Raw genomic sequence first — 14,666 nt, 5'->3', positions numbered from 1 at the left:
GACTGCTATGAATTTCATGTGGGTGAAATCTGGGACTGGATTTTTTTACCTAAGCTCTGTTAGAATTGCTGTTGTTTTTTTTTTGGGTAGCTGAATAGATCAGAGTGATTTAGTTAGCGAAGGATTTGGTCTTTCTATCTTGGACGAATAATATTAAGTTCGTTCAGAAATTAAACCATCGATTTTCATTTCATATATTGCTAAGTTTTTGTAATAAATAATTAAATTATCTTTATATAATTGGTACTTTGCATTTCTGGGAAAACAATTCGTTTATCAACCTAGTAAGAGTTCTATACATTTCCTTTACTAGAGGAAAATTCACTTAATCAACCATCACGCTTGGATACATTTGACGTTACCACATCTACCACAGTAGAGAGGGATTTGAAATGTCTCATTAACTAAAGCCTTTTACATTTATAAATAATTGGAAATTTACTGTCTATTTGCTTAAATTACCTGAAGGAAACCTGAGCAAATATCTCTTATAATCGATTAAAATTAATATAACAGAATAAATATTTAAATACTAAATAGAAAATTATGTACTTTGAAGAACATGAAGGTAGTGATGATGATGATGATGGTACAATATTATATAATCTTGAATATGAATATAGAATATATTAAAAGTTTTACTTAGAGGCCGAACTTTAGCCGGAGGTGAAATAGTACAGAACTTTTTAGGAGGTAGAGAGAGAGAGTTAGAATGTGCATGATGTAAAGATGTTTTACTGACACAACTGGGACAGAAATATCTTCACAAAGCAAATGTCTTCATCTGTCGTCACATAATTTATATAATATATACAGCCATGTTTGTTTTACAATCCAAATACAAAGTTGTTAAGATTAAACATTCTTGAATTGATGTTTTCATTCAATATTATTTAGTTTTAATATATGTAACAATTTTACAGAGTAATTTATTTTAACATCGCTAATCGCTGATAAAAATATTTTTGCAATTGTGTCGATTTTATTAAAGGTTTAACTTAAAATCAAAGTTCAGGGGGTTCATGAAAATGAACTAAAAAAAAAAATGTATACAGCTGGTAATGGCGATACATGGCAAGCATGGAATATATTTGTGGCTTGCCAAGAAAAGGTAGGACTAAATTAATTTCCCTATACTAAATGTCCTTATTTGTAAAATCATTTTTTTTCTTGATGCTTATAGATTTTCTAAGCAACGTGAATCATTACGCTTCACTTGTACGATTAAAATTCAGGGAGTTGAAGTAACAAAATGTTCAAAATTCAACATAACTATGTTAAGTATTGCACCTCATGAAATTAAGTAAATGTAATATTTTTTTTTTTTTATTTTGTGTCTAACCCAAAGTTAAAGTTCTTAACGTTAAAAAAAAAAGATCAACTATTTAGTGGCATCAAGAGTCCGGTTCGCAAAAACGTTTGCATAAAATGTGAATGTGACACTCTTACCGTTTGGTATTCCAAAAGAGGACAATTTTTTTCAGCCATGAATTGAGTAAATTGTTGTCTGGATTAAGCGGGCTTAATAAACATTTAAAAGTAAGTACATTAGTTACAATTTTAATTTTTCAGCGCATATTTGTATAATTATGACTAACAGAATTGTTATAAATTTTATGGTGATATCAATTATTTGTTATAGACATTCATGCTTTACTTTACATGCGTTACTTTTTTATTTTTTGTTAATGTTGTTTGTATTTATACATTGTTAAAGAGTGTAAAAGCTCTCTCAGAAATCTTAAAGTTTAAATTAGAAACTCAGAAAGATAATAGATTTCAAAAAAAAAAAGTAGTTAAGAAATAATTGAAATATGTTTGATAATTAGCAAAACAGTGTATCGCAAATATTTTAAACATTTATACTTTAAGTTAAGTGTAGGCTAAAATAATATATTCTTTTGGAGTTGCCTCTATTTGGAGTAGCTCTGCTTAAATCGGCTTTTAAATTTTTATCTTTTATTGTTCAATGGGTTTTAGATTTTCGATAATTTTCAATCACGAGAACGTCCCGCATGATTAATACAAAAGGCCATTTAGTATGTTTTGTTTATGCAGAGGTTGGAAAATTATTATTTAGACATTATTGATGTAAAAATGAAGTTGTCTTATTCAGTAAAAATGCATCATTGATATGAAGGTAATACACTTAAACTATATTCTATAATAAATTCAAATTAACCAAACTTATTAGCACGTTGAGAATGAATCATATATTATGGTGGGAAAACCCTGTTCTTGAAACTGAAATATGTATAATTTATATGGCAGGCTCTATAAGATTCATTTGCTTCCAGATGTAGCCCACTGGCCGGTAATGGCCCCTGGCCAACACTGTTCTTTTTTTTTGCAAAAGTTAAGCTATTCTTTAAATCAGTGTTCCGAAACCTTTCTCCACTTGTGACTCACCGAATTCTATAATTCATTCTATCTGGCAGGCCACAAAGTTTTCTGTTTATTACAAAACATACTCTTTTAGAATTTTGGAGATTTTTTTTTATTCAATGATGCTGTTATATTTCTAAGTATGTCGTGGAATTCTATTCTGTTCTGTACCCTCGCTTCGGAATGCCTCCATCGACGGTTTGTGGTTTATTTTATTCTATTTTGTAATAGAAGTGTATTGCACTACTACCTATTAGCACTAGTCTAGAGAGTGATACCAATTATCCTCTTCAGCATCTCCAGGTGGTGAAACTACCTTCCCTTATCTCAGCGAAATTTTTAGGATGAACAGCGGGAATCGACAATCAGGGATCATCATTCAGTGAACTCCTACAATCACCATTTCCGACAATTTCTTCCGAGTACTCCTTAAAAAGACTTCCCCAAATAAAAAGAAACTGAATGAGTGCTAAATCAGTCCACTTTCCTCTTTAAGAAAGCCCCTGGAACGGCAGTTAAGGATAGTCACGCCCTGATAATAAATTAATCCTTTTATAAAATCACGTCACTCCTTTCATCAAGAATTGGGGTAACTCATAGCGTCCTGACAACTGGTTGCTGTACTCTACTTTAAAGTAAAGTTCATGTTTTGTTCTACAGTCATTAAGGCTCATTATATTCTGCATTTTTTATTCGTCTATGCGAATGGTCGCAACCATAACCCTATTCTGCAGCGGGCCCATTTAAGCTGGTTCAATTAACTACTTCTGCGCTTTACCCAGTAGTTGCACACAATTGACAGTGTGAGAATTGACTAAGTAAGTTATTACTTCTGCTATTCGTACATTACCCGCAGGTACTCTAAAATCTTTAAATAAGTGGCTAGTTCACTCCTACAGGAATAAATACCCTGTTAAAATGCGAAATTTAAAGAAAATCGGATAATTAATGTGATTTTATTTTCATATTTTCTGAGTTTTTTCCTGAGTTTGAACACTAATCTGCAAACATTTCTATTTTTTGGAATTCAAGCTAATGCTGCCAGCTTTAAAATCCTTTGGATTCTCTTTCAGAAACGTAATGCAGTCTATGTTCACAAACCACACCTTATATTACCTATTTTTATAGGCAACATTATGACCAAAACATAATAAAAATTATAAATCTGGAAAAAAACAAAAAATTTGGCAATTAACACAAAAACAAAATTACCGAACAATAAAAAAAAAACATACAAAAGAGAAAAACAGTCTAAACTCTAAAGATACTACCTTTCAGTTTAAAAATCAAACATTAAGAAATATTTAGGTGTGGTGTGATGTTGCACAATAGTACTCGCATGTCAATTGATACATATTAAAGAGAGAACTGATTGAAGCTGGAATTGCATAAGATAATGACCCTGTACTTCTTAAAGAATCTTTTAGATTATAACTTCACTAATTAAATATTTCAATTATGATTTACATAACTATACGCTACTAAATTTATAACAGAATTTGCTTGATCATTGAATAACTTGCTAAAACCTAGTTTCTACAATCCCATCGAAGTTGAAGTAACTGTTCTAACTGAAATATATCTAAAATTAAAACATAGAGATTGTTAGCTTTCTATTGAATAAGCCATTTACAGTTAGCCTTTGCTGATACTCATAGAAATCTCTCAAAAATTAAGAACTCTGCTTTAGCTTTTTCCTTTTAAATAATTCACTCTATTCCTATCGTATATTACACGGAGAGGAATATTTATTTGACATTCTTATTGCTGCATTATTCCAATTAAAAGTTTTCCTTAAATCTTAGAATTCTTTTTGAAGGTTTAATTGGTATTATCATTTAATAAACATTTAATGCTGTGGCGATTCAGATGAAGAGGTTGTTAGAAATAATAATCCTTAAACTCACTGAATATAATAAGTCATATTGAATCTTTAATGTGTAAAGAATTGTGTGCACAGAGGGCCGAACTAATGAGAATTAAAAATTTAGTGAAAGAATGTTTTATTTGATAGGTAGTAACGTAGAGATTTTGCTTCCTTAAAATATCTTCTGAGAATGGTTAGATACGAGCAAGTTGTACCTTTCAAATACGTGGACTTTATAAGCCATACATAGTAGTGACTAAGGGGCAGTGGTCGGCAAACGGCGGCTTGCAAGTCACAAGGGCTCTTCCACAAAATATCACGTGCGGCGTGTATTTTTAGTGCGATTGAAAACTTTGTGGCCCATGCTCAGAGGTAGGTTTTCTGCTTAGGCGAGTCTACTTTGATTCACTTTCCAAGCCTGTTTGAAACATAGCAAAGAAAATAATTCTGCTATTGACATTTGATCTTTCAAAACAACTCTTTTATACATGAGGGAAGATTTTCTCAACAGGTTTCAGTAATTCAGAAATAGCAAAGCGACGTTAGCCTTTGTTTTTTTTTAAAAAAAAAAAACCTCTTAATGCTACTGTAACAGAATTAAATTTTTCTCTCCCTTTAACATTGAAATTGGCAACTTGGAAATGCAATTGCTGGATTTAAAAAACAAAGAATTGTGGAGCTCAAAAATTTGTACGGCTTTATGCTGATATAGAAATATTGAAGAAAAACAAATGTGAACTTCGTTTACAGCACAAGTGGTCTGCGGAAAAGGAAGGTATGTTGATTTTTAATACCTGCGATAGTATTCTTGACTCATAATATAATCAGCTAACGAAAACAACGTTAGCTGTTCTTTCCTTTATCGGCTCTATTCATGCAAACAATCATTTTCAAGCTTGAACCTTATCAAGAGTTAATTGAGCTTATTGATGAGAAGCTGGAATAGCGCCTAAAATTAAAAAACAACATACAAATTTGACTAACCCAAAATTTCCAAGGATATGCAAGGCCATTGTTCACATTAGTGCCTGGCATTGTCATGATTTAATTTTATGGATATCTTGCAATTTAATTTTACCAATTAATATGTAATATCCTTGTTAAATATTATATCATGTTTATTCAATGTACCTAGTTTAAAAAAGACTTAAGTAAAGTTTATTAAGTTAATTTTAGAAAGCGTTGTGGAGTGAAAGAAACTGTAGTGTAGAAGATTGAGAAAGGTATCTGGAGATGGTTTGGACATGTAGAGAGGATTAACGAAAAGAGATAGACTAAACAAGTATACAAGTCGAGTGAGGGCGGAAGGATTGTAAAAGGTCGACCTCAGCGAACCTACTTGAATAAAATTGAGGATGTGTTTTAGCAAAGGCTAGCTTAACAGTACCCTAATTTGTGTTTACCGAGCCTAAGGGAACTGTAATGGCAGTAGGTTACCAAGGTTTCTGAGTGAGCGCAAGGTTCTTAAATTGTAGGCTTCTTAAAACTTAGTGATTATAATTTACTTCGAATTAGAAATTTTAATTTGAAAGAAAATTTTTCAACAATTTAATTTTATGAAAAAGGAAATGGGAAGTTTATTGTTTTTACTTTTTCTTAATCATGAGCCCTGTCCACCATGTGAAACAGATTTATCATAAGAAGGAACCATTAAATTGCAGTCCAGAAGTATTAATCTACTAGTACAGACTGCCTGTTCGGAATTAATTGAATGTTTGCCTTACTTCGCATTATTCAAAGGAGGGCACGTAATGTACACAATATGATTTTAAACATAGTGCTCTTCATACCTGTGATGTACACAATTCCATCCATAAACCATACCACATCCAGAGAAATAGAATAAGAATGCTAATACCCAGCAATACTCTTTCGATTATACTGGCTGACTATGTGCGAAAATATAGTGTTTTAATCTAGAAAAACCAAATAATGAAGATATTAATTTTTAATACTTACAGGAGAAAAATTGGTATATCAAAAATATCAAAAAGTGAAAAATGATATTTTTTATGTGGGACGGTCTTTGAACTTTTGGAAAAAAGAAAACGTAAATGCCCACACAGAGGAAAGATTTGTTGGGAGGGAAAGATTCCCTCTAGCGTCTAGAAAAGGGAAATGGAAGAGAAAACCTAATTTTCCTTAAATCAGTGTTTTCCTCGTAGATTTTATCCATTGTAGCAAGCTGTGGCGACCCACTGTTGGCACGAGACTGCCTCGGGCTCCTCTGAGGCGAAAATGTGTTTTATTTGATTTATTTCTATTTTTATTCATTTAAATATTTACACATGTTTTTTGTCAATATGACACATGTGAGTTTTTCATAAAACACTAGGACCTGTTAAAAAAAGCAAAAATAGATTGTATGTACTAAGGTACAAGAAATACAGCTTTTAAGATACATATTTGTGGTTCTTATTTTACGTTTAACCACAGTAGCAAGCAATGAGTTTACCGAATATTGGACAAAGGTAACTCTGTAAAGATAAAAGGTTACCAAGGTTTCTAAATGAGCTGTCCTAGGTTCTTTAATTGTAAGCATCTGAAAACTTCACACCACAGGGTGTCCCAGTCTAGGCAGCCTAGCTAGTTTATTTGAGCAGATAAAATCCTCTTTTATAATGCTGTCTTAGCTCAGCATATCATTTATTTTATATTTAATAATTCATTGATAATTAGTTCACTTTATAATAATAAAAATCAGGAGGAACGTACAGTTAAGCAAAAGGCTATAACATAGCGTTGACCGCAAATCAGAGCTGTATTTTAGGCTTAATTCCCAGTATAATTATTCTATTCACACACTATTTAGATCAGAAAGTGTTAGTAGACTGTTGAATTAAATTAATATATTTTGCGTTCATATCAGTGTTGAACTAAAAAAACAATTTAAATTTTAAAAAAATATCCAACCCTAAGTACTGACAATCGAAAAATGAGAAAACTTATGGGAATCCAGTTTAGATTTATGTCACTTAAATTCAGAGATTTGAGATTAATGTTTTTGTGAACAAAACCTTCAACCACCACTAGTAATTCGTTAACAAAACACTTAAAATTTCTCTTTAAAAAAATAATGAAATTGTAGTAACATTTGAAATTAATTCCTACTTCTTTGAATTATAAAATTTAATGGAAGAGCTGGAGAGATAAAAAAAAATCATAATTAAGTAGAATAGCATTTTTTCTATTTAAATTTAGAAAAATCTACAAATTAAAATTTTAGAGTTTTTCTTGCATAAACAACGCCGTTAAATGTATTTAATTTTTAGCTATTAAAATTTTAATTCATCTTATAATGTGTATCATTAATAGTTATATAGTATGTATGAATATTAAAAACCTGTAAGATCCTTTATCTAAAATTGAAAAAAAATGTTGCAGATTTTCGCTGAATTTCAACTTCCTGCACCGAAGCCTAACGTAAAATAAATTATAAAATGCCAAGAAACTAGCAAATACTTTAAAGGACAAATTGGAAACCTTACAGCGCAACAGTTCGTAAGGGTAGTAACGTGTCATTTCAAGACTTGTCCTTGCAAGATGTGATGATGCTGCAAGTAATAATTATCACTTTGTTCAGTTTTTAGGAGTAAACCAGGCTGCTTGACTTTTTCTTTTCAGGCGAGACCTTAGTCTGGTATGAAACATGATTTCCAATCTTGGCTAGAAATAATTTCTTAATTAAAACTCGTATATCAGAATAAAACTTAGCCGCCAGATATTTTTAATAAATAATTTAATGCAAGGCAAGAATCGAATATCCAAACAATTATTTTATTTTCCATGTGTTTGCCTTTTTTTTAAACTTGTGTCACTCTGGGCCGTTACAAATTAAGTAAGGTCTGATACATTATTCAAAATTTAAATAAAACGGCATTAAAAATATTCTAAAGTCAAAAGATTGAACAACTTAATGAATGAAGTTAAAGAGTCTTTTGATTCCCCTGAATTGTCAAGCCAATCAAATAATAAAATTTACCGTTACTCACTTAGTGCAAAAAGAAAAAAGAAAAATGCAATAGGTGTGGATTGAAAAGGGACAAACGAAACAAATGCATAAATTGCTGCAAACAATCCAAGTTAACGGGGCAGCGTGATTAAGTTCCTTGTGGCTAAAATAAATTCTCTAATCGCCTACTTGTTAACTAACGAGATTTATGGCATAAAATCAAGAGGTTTTTTTCCCCGGACGTGGGATCTTGAAGGAGTGTCGTGAGATTTAAGAATACAGTAAAACATCTCTACTCTTTAGTTGGAAGAATTAAACTATTTTATTAACTTAGCTAATATAAGGTAGGATGGATATCCTTTAGCATTTCGCCAAGTTTTATCTTTTTACAATCTTTTATGAGAATAAATTGTTTATTGAATAATAACATTATCCACAATATGATTAAAATTGTTTCAATAATAGAATGATAGATCATCTCTTTATGTTTATGAATGGACTTTTAATCAGTAAGCCTCATCCTATTCATTATTTCTTTAAAGAACGCAAAAAATATATATGAGTCTATTAAATTTCTGATTATTGATAACATTTCATATTTAATCTGTTAAGCAATGAGGGATGTTTCGATTTTACTAAGCGCCATATTCAACTCCGTAATATGTGTTTAGCAAAAATCTCTCCTTAATTTTAAACTGTACTCTCTAAAAATTAAATTTTCATTTTATTTTTAGAAATGAGTTGTAATATATGATTTTCAATAAAATTGTTCCACAACACTAGAAGATTGCTTCATAAAGCCGAGATGTCTTCCATCGTAAACAATTATTATTTAACAAAAGTAGCCTATTCATTATTGTCTCAACTCAACCAATTCCTCCTCTAGGCCTAGCAGAAAATGAAGATCACAAGTCAATAGAAAATAATTTTTACTTTATTTTTCTTGTGACAAAAATTATTAAGGGTTCATCTCCGTTTTGAATTAAAAAAAAAATTCCCGTTAATTTCATTTTTATGCCACCACTTAGCTGGAAATTATAATAAATTCAGCAGGTTAAATACCAAGAAAGTAGTGTGGCTAAAATATATTTATTGCCCAGCATGTACAGTGCAGAATTTGCGTTCAGGTGGTATAAAGAAATGGTAATTTGAATTTGAAGCAACTGGTAATAGTTGTAGTGTATATAAGATAGAGTTGATAATATAAGTGTGCAGATATCAAAAATGTCATAAATTTCTTTCAACTTTGTTTGCAATGAACCAAATGAAGGGCCTCCAAGGAAATAAAGTTCTTGAAAAGAAACGATGTGATAGGAATGATAAAGTAGGTCAAGATATCTACTTAGGTCAATCTATTCTATTTTATGAATGAAAAACTTTTATGCTTCTATAAAATAAACGGGTGTTTAATATTCAATAATTTAATTTTTTGTATAAAAACCATTTTTTTTTTTTATCTCGCTATTATTAGCCTGTTGTAGATGTAACTCATTTATTTTATATTAAACCTGTTGAATCATGATGAGTTTATAGTACTCACATATGATGTGGACTAGAAGCGAGATATTTGCAGCGCCAGGTCTGTACTGTAACCACTCGGCCGCTCACAACAGACTGACTGTAGGGCAGAGAGCAGCACCCACTTATAGGCTGACTCCCACTCAGCATCATTCATCGCCGCCCCCACACCACCTGATGCCGCCCTTCGTTGCTGCTTACAAACCCATTCTCTTTTTCTTATATATATATCTATAAAACCGGTACAGATTCGGCTTTTCTTTAAAAAATGAAATTGAATAATTTGCTTTATTAAAGATATTTTTAATTAAAATTCTTCAATCAATTTCTTAAATCTAATGAAAATATAAAGACTTGAAATATCTTAGAAATTTTGGTATGGATGAACGATATGATGGTTAACAAGAAAAAAGACTTTTTTTAAAAAAAAAGTAAAGATTTTTAAATCTCATTAAGACGATCCATTGTACTTTGTTACCAAACGAAATTCTGATAATAAAGTGCTCATGGCTTTCTTTTACAGAATCATGATAGGAGGAGTTGGCTAGCCACTTACTCAGTTCACTCTTTTTCACCTAACGCTAATGCATCGTTTACGATGAAAAACTTAACGTTCCACATAAATTGCTCAGGGATTTGACGAAAATATTGCCTGTAAAACAGCCGTCAACTCACTCAAAGTAAATTGTCTTCCTTTGTAATGCAAGACTCTAGCATAAGTAAAACTTTATGAGGGCAGGTTATAAATTACGTCACACAAGCACCTGCAACTGAGGATGATTGGCACAGAGATGATGGAGATAAGGCGTGAGGCAAGTAGTAAAGAAAAAGCCTATAGTGACATCATATTCTGCTAGTTAGCGACTTGAGATCAGTGGGGATGATGTTGCAAATACTGTAGGGAAAAATCCTGAACCTTTTGAAAAAGGCAGAACTAGAAGGTAGGTCTTTGAACTAGACTTCCAAGGAATTGGAACATAAAGCTTTTTCCACACTTTATGTTGAGGATTTTATTAGAATTAATGGGCTGCATATTGGTGCGGGACATTCCGGAATCCCTTCGAAGAAAAAATCCTAAAGACTCACAACCATAGTAGCCTTCTGATCTGCCTACGACTTAATCTTATCTTCAATCATTTCCTTAAGGAATTATGCAAACCCAGAACACTTGTTGTTGGATGAACAATACCAAACTTACCCAGACAGCATTCTCAAAATAACTCTTCATTTCATCCATTTCAAGGAGTGAAATACTTGCTAATGAATGCCCTAGGCTAATTTTTTCATAAACCTTAAGGGGTGTGACACTTTCCGGCTCTCAATTCTAATTCTGTTACATTGACTGCATTCAGACCTTTATAAGATTTTGGTTATATTTGCTTGAAGTATACATGCAGAGTATGAAGCTTGAACATTATTATCATAGAATTATGTACATACTAAAAATTAACATAATTATTTTTTTGTCCTAAGTTAACCATAAACACAGATGTGCATATTATCAGAACGGCATTAGAAGTTACGGATAATTGATTCTCTAGGCTGGCACAGAAAGGAGCTGGGCTAGATAGGCGATATATTGCGAATGCTTTGAGATCAGGAGACCAGAAACTATTTGAAAATGAGATTTCTTCACCTGAGTTTAACAGTTCCAGGTTAATGGTTAAAATGAGACTTCATAAAAAAAAAAGTGTTGAAGAGACGAGTGTTATCACCAGCATCTGGCTTTAGTGTAACCCAAGTGAATCTAGCAGCCTAACAGGGCCATTGCAAATGTTATCTAAGTTTATGCAAATTTAATTTATTCAATATTAATAAATATTCATTATTTATATTAATGTTGCAATCTTGTTGAGATGAAAATGTAAATACGCTTCAGTTTATAAATTTCATATGTTTACAAACGGTATCCAAACTTAAAATTAAACGTTAACTTGGTTCGAAACTAACTCAACCAAAATGAACTACGTCGACCCGACCAAGTTGCGCTGTTGGTAAGGCAATTGTAGAGGCAAACAGCATCGTTAAGTTATAGAATCCTCAGAAATGGATTCTAATGTAACTGCTTTTCGAATTCTGGAGGGAATAAAATTAATGTCTAGGCATAATGTGATAAAAACGCAATAAGAAATCGCATTTCTATAAAGAATAGTACACCATTTTACAAAAATCAATAAGTAGTTTGATCAGTTGTTTAATTCAAAGACAGTGTTCCTTAAAACAATACTAAATTAATACAAGCTAGCAGAAAGATTTATCATTCAGGTTTTTTGTGTTCCAGATTTTCATTTTAGGAATTCAATCAAATAATATAATATATTATTATTATACATTAGAATCCATTTCTGAGGATTCTATAACTTAACGATGCTGTTTGCCTCTACAATTGCCTTACCAACAGCGCAACTTGGTCGGGTCGACGTAGTTCATTTTGGTTATATATATTATATATAAAAAAAAAATGTACTTTTCATTCCACGTCAACCACATTCATATCTGTTTTCTTGATGAAAAGTTGAAGTTTTATTGAAAGTCCATCGCTTTTTTTTACGACTCATATTCAGTGTAGCTTAAATCCAAGCAAAATAAGGTTTTACATAGAGATAGCGAATCCATTCCAATCAATATTTGATATTTCTACTAAATTTTGGTTCTATGTCTTTTTTATTTACTTTTAAGAGCTAGAATACTCCTTAACAAGTTGAGATTAATTTATTGTAATAGTCAATAATTGTAAATTTTAAATTGTAAATTGCGAATAGATCTTAGAAATAGAGAGAATTGCATCTTTTCAGACAGCCAAGCTGCACTGAAGGCCCTTCTATCTACTTCTTCCCTGGTTTAGGAATGTAAAACGTTCCTGGAACAACTGGCTCGGCACAATAAATTTCGGCTGGAATGGGTGCCGGATCATGTGGGGCTTAAGGGGGATGAAACAGCAGACCAACTGACTAGAAATGGAGTTATCACTACTTTCATTGGACCGGAGCCTGTCTTGGGACCCACTAAGGGTGCGATTCGTGCGGCTCTAAGAGACTGGATGTGAAGAATGCATGAAAAGAACTGGGTGATGTGTCCTGGGGTCAAACGCAGCAAGTCTATGATTCCTTGAATGTGTAAACGAAGAGCCAAAGAGACTCTGTGTCTGGGTAGAAATCTGATACTCTGATCACAGGCTTATTCACGGAGCATGGAAGCATCTGTACAAGGTGGGGCTTATTAACTTGGAATCGTTGTGTAGATTGTGTCAGGAAGAGGAGGCCTCTCACGAAGAGGTTGCGCTGTAAAACCTTTGGCTCTTTGAGACCAAAAAAGATAATAGCGCAAAAAAAACTACTAGGAAGTGGTCTTCAACCTCCTTAGCAAGGGAGGTTTCGTCTGTATAGGTACATCAGTGTTGTTTTAAAAATATGCAAAGTCCATTCGGTTATGAATATCTCAATAAAAAGGAAGATTTATGAATTCAAATTAACCGTTAATAATCAGTATGAACATAATAGCGGAGAATGTTTGTAAGAGTTTTCTGAGATTTAGCGCGCTTTAATTGTAAGCAACTTTATGATATGAAATGGATATCAAATTTAAATGATATGCTTAGTTCCATTTGAGTACTGCAGAATGTCTTATTTATTGTGCTATTAAAAGTGACATAAGCATTTAAAAAAAAAAATAATAACTAGGTACAATGGAGATTGAAATAATGACTTCAGTAAAGCTAAAATGTAGATTTAACTATTCATGTTGAATGTTTATTCCTTCCATTATTCTGTAAATATTCTATGTAGGTTACCTTTAGACTTGAGAGAATATTTTCATTTCAGTCATTACTAATATTTACTATTATTGCGAATGCCTACAATATGCCAGAAACAAAAGTGATAACGTAGTCAATTATACATACAAATATACAATGTATATTTTACCGGTAATGAGCATAATCAGTTAGTGACATTAGCTATATAATTTGTAGATTACCTGGTTTATTCAGTTAAAGTGTGAATATAAATTTATGCAGTACTTTACCTAGTTAATCTGCAAATTAACTAGGATCGTTAAAGTGTTAAGCTTAATGTCGCCTTTGCTATATTCCTTTCTATTCTCACCACAAACACAGATACGAGTTTCGGCTTCCATTGCTCGCTTATTTAATAGTTACAAAACGTTATTTGTTTAGGCTATGTTTTATTGATGAGATCATCATAAGTGTATAATTGTCAAGTTGAAGTAAAATCTAAAATTTTCACGGTTTAGATATTCTGTACACACAACATATTTTTAATTTATATAGAGACTAAAAATATTTTCTTTTTTAAGAGGATCTCAAAAGATGAAAACTCGGTAGCGAAAAGTTAACCAACGGTAGTAATTAGAGTAAGAGAGTGTAATAATGATAACGAAAATATGCTCTAGTAGAAGGTTTTACCTCAATTTTAAGATAATCATAAAACACTACTTTTGAAACATAAGGTTAAAAAACCAAAATTGATAGCTGGGAATTTAAAAATTCTGTTTTAGAAGTAGTCAGCTAATAGTATTACTAACTGGAACCATTTCCTATACTCAACTTAAGTTTCGTAAATGAGACACGCTCGTCTTGCTTAATAAGAAGTAGTGTTTGGTGTGGCCTCAAGGAGTGACAAACTGATTAGCTGGCTTTTAGAGAGAGACTGGATCGTTCCTGTTTTCGCTATAGAAATCTTAGATCAAAGAAGAAAACTTTTGAGAGAAGGTTTCTAAAAAGAATTATAAAAATAATAAATTCTCTAGAAATATATCTAAATATATAGGCGTAGGTACATTAAAACTGCGTCTCCAAAGCATTGTGAATATTCCATCTTACCATGAAGTATGGGTATTATTGATAACATGAATTAATCAGATTACGCCTCAGTTAATTTGGATATTATTATCATCAAAGTTCTGTGACTCCGAGAATGGTTTTCT

At 31.8% G+C, this 14,666-nt stretch overlaps 1 protein-coding gene and 1 long non-coding RNA gene across 6 annotated transcripts in view; one reads left to right on the top strand and one right to left on the bottom strand.

The window, feature by feature from the left end:
• The window catches only part of SPR (G protein-coupled sex peptide receptor), a 270,016-nt gene extending 260,180 nt beyond the window's left edge, over window positions 1–9,836 (bottom strand). For 2 of the 5 annotated variants that reach the window (XM_074132492.1, XM_074132498.1), the window contains exon 1: window positions 9,745–9,836. The gene's annotated coding sequence lies outside the window, so the exon portion shown is untranslated. The remainder of the gene's footprint in view (window positions 1–9,744) is intronic. The other 3 variants (XM_074132493.1, XM_074132500.1, XM_074132494.1) reach the window with 3 other exon arrangements.
• On the top strand, window positions 1,206–9,746 carry LOC141456473 (uncharacterized). The gene is made up of 3 exons (XR_012459791.1): window positions 1,206–1,539; window positions 1,981–2,140; window positions 7,637–9,746. It is a non-coding gene; the product is annotated as an uncharacterized lncRNA (long non-coding RNA).
• Window positions 9,837–14,666: the final 4,830 nt, after the last annotated feature.

The sequence above is a fragment of the Rhodnius prolixus genome, unplaced genomic scaffold, assembly GCF_049639745.1.
Source record: "Rhodnius prolixus isolate KJV_2025 unplaced genomic scaffold, Rpr scaffold_4, whole genome shotgun sequence".
Lineage (NCBI taxonomy): Eukaryota > Metazoa > Arthropoda > Insecta > Hemiptera > Reduviidae > Rhodnius > Rhodnius prolixus.
This window is presented reverse-complemented; position numbering and strand designations above follow the sequence as displayed.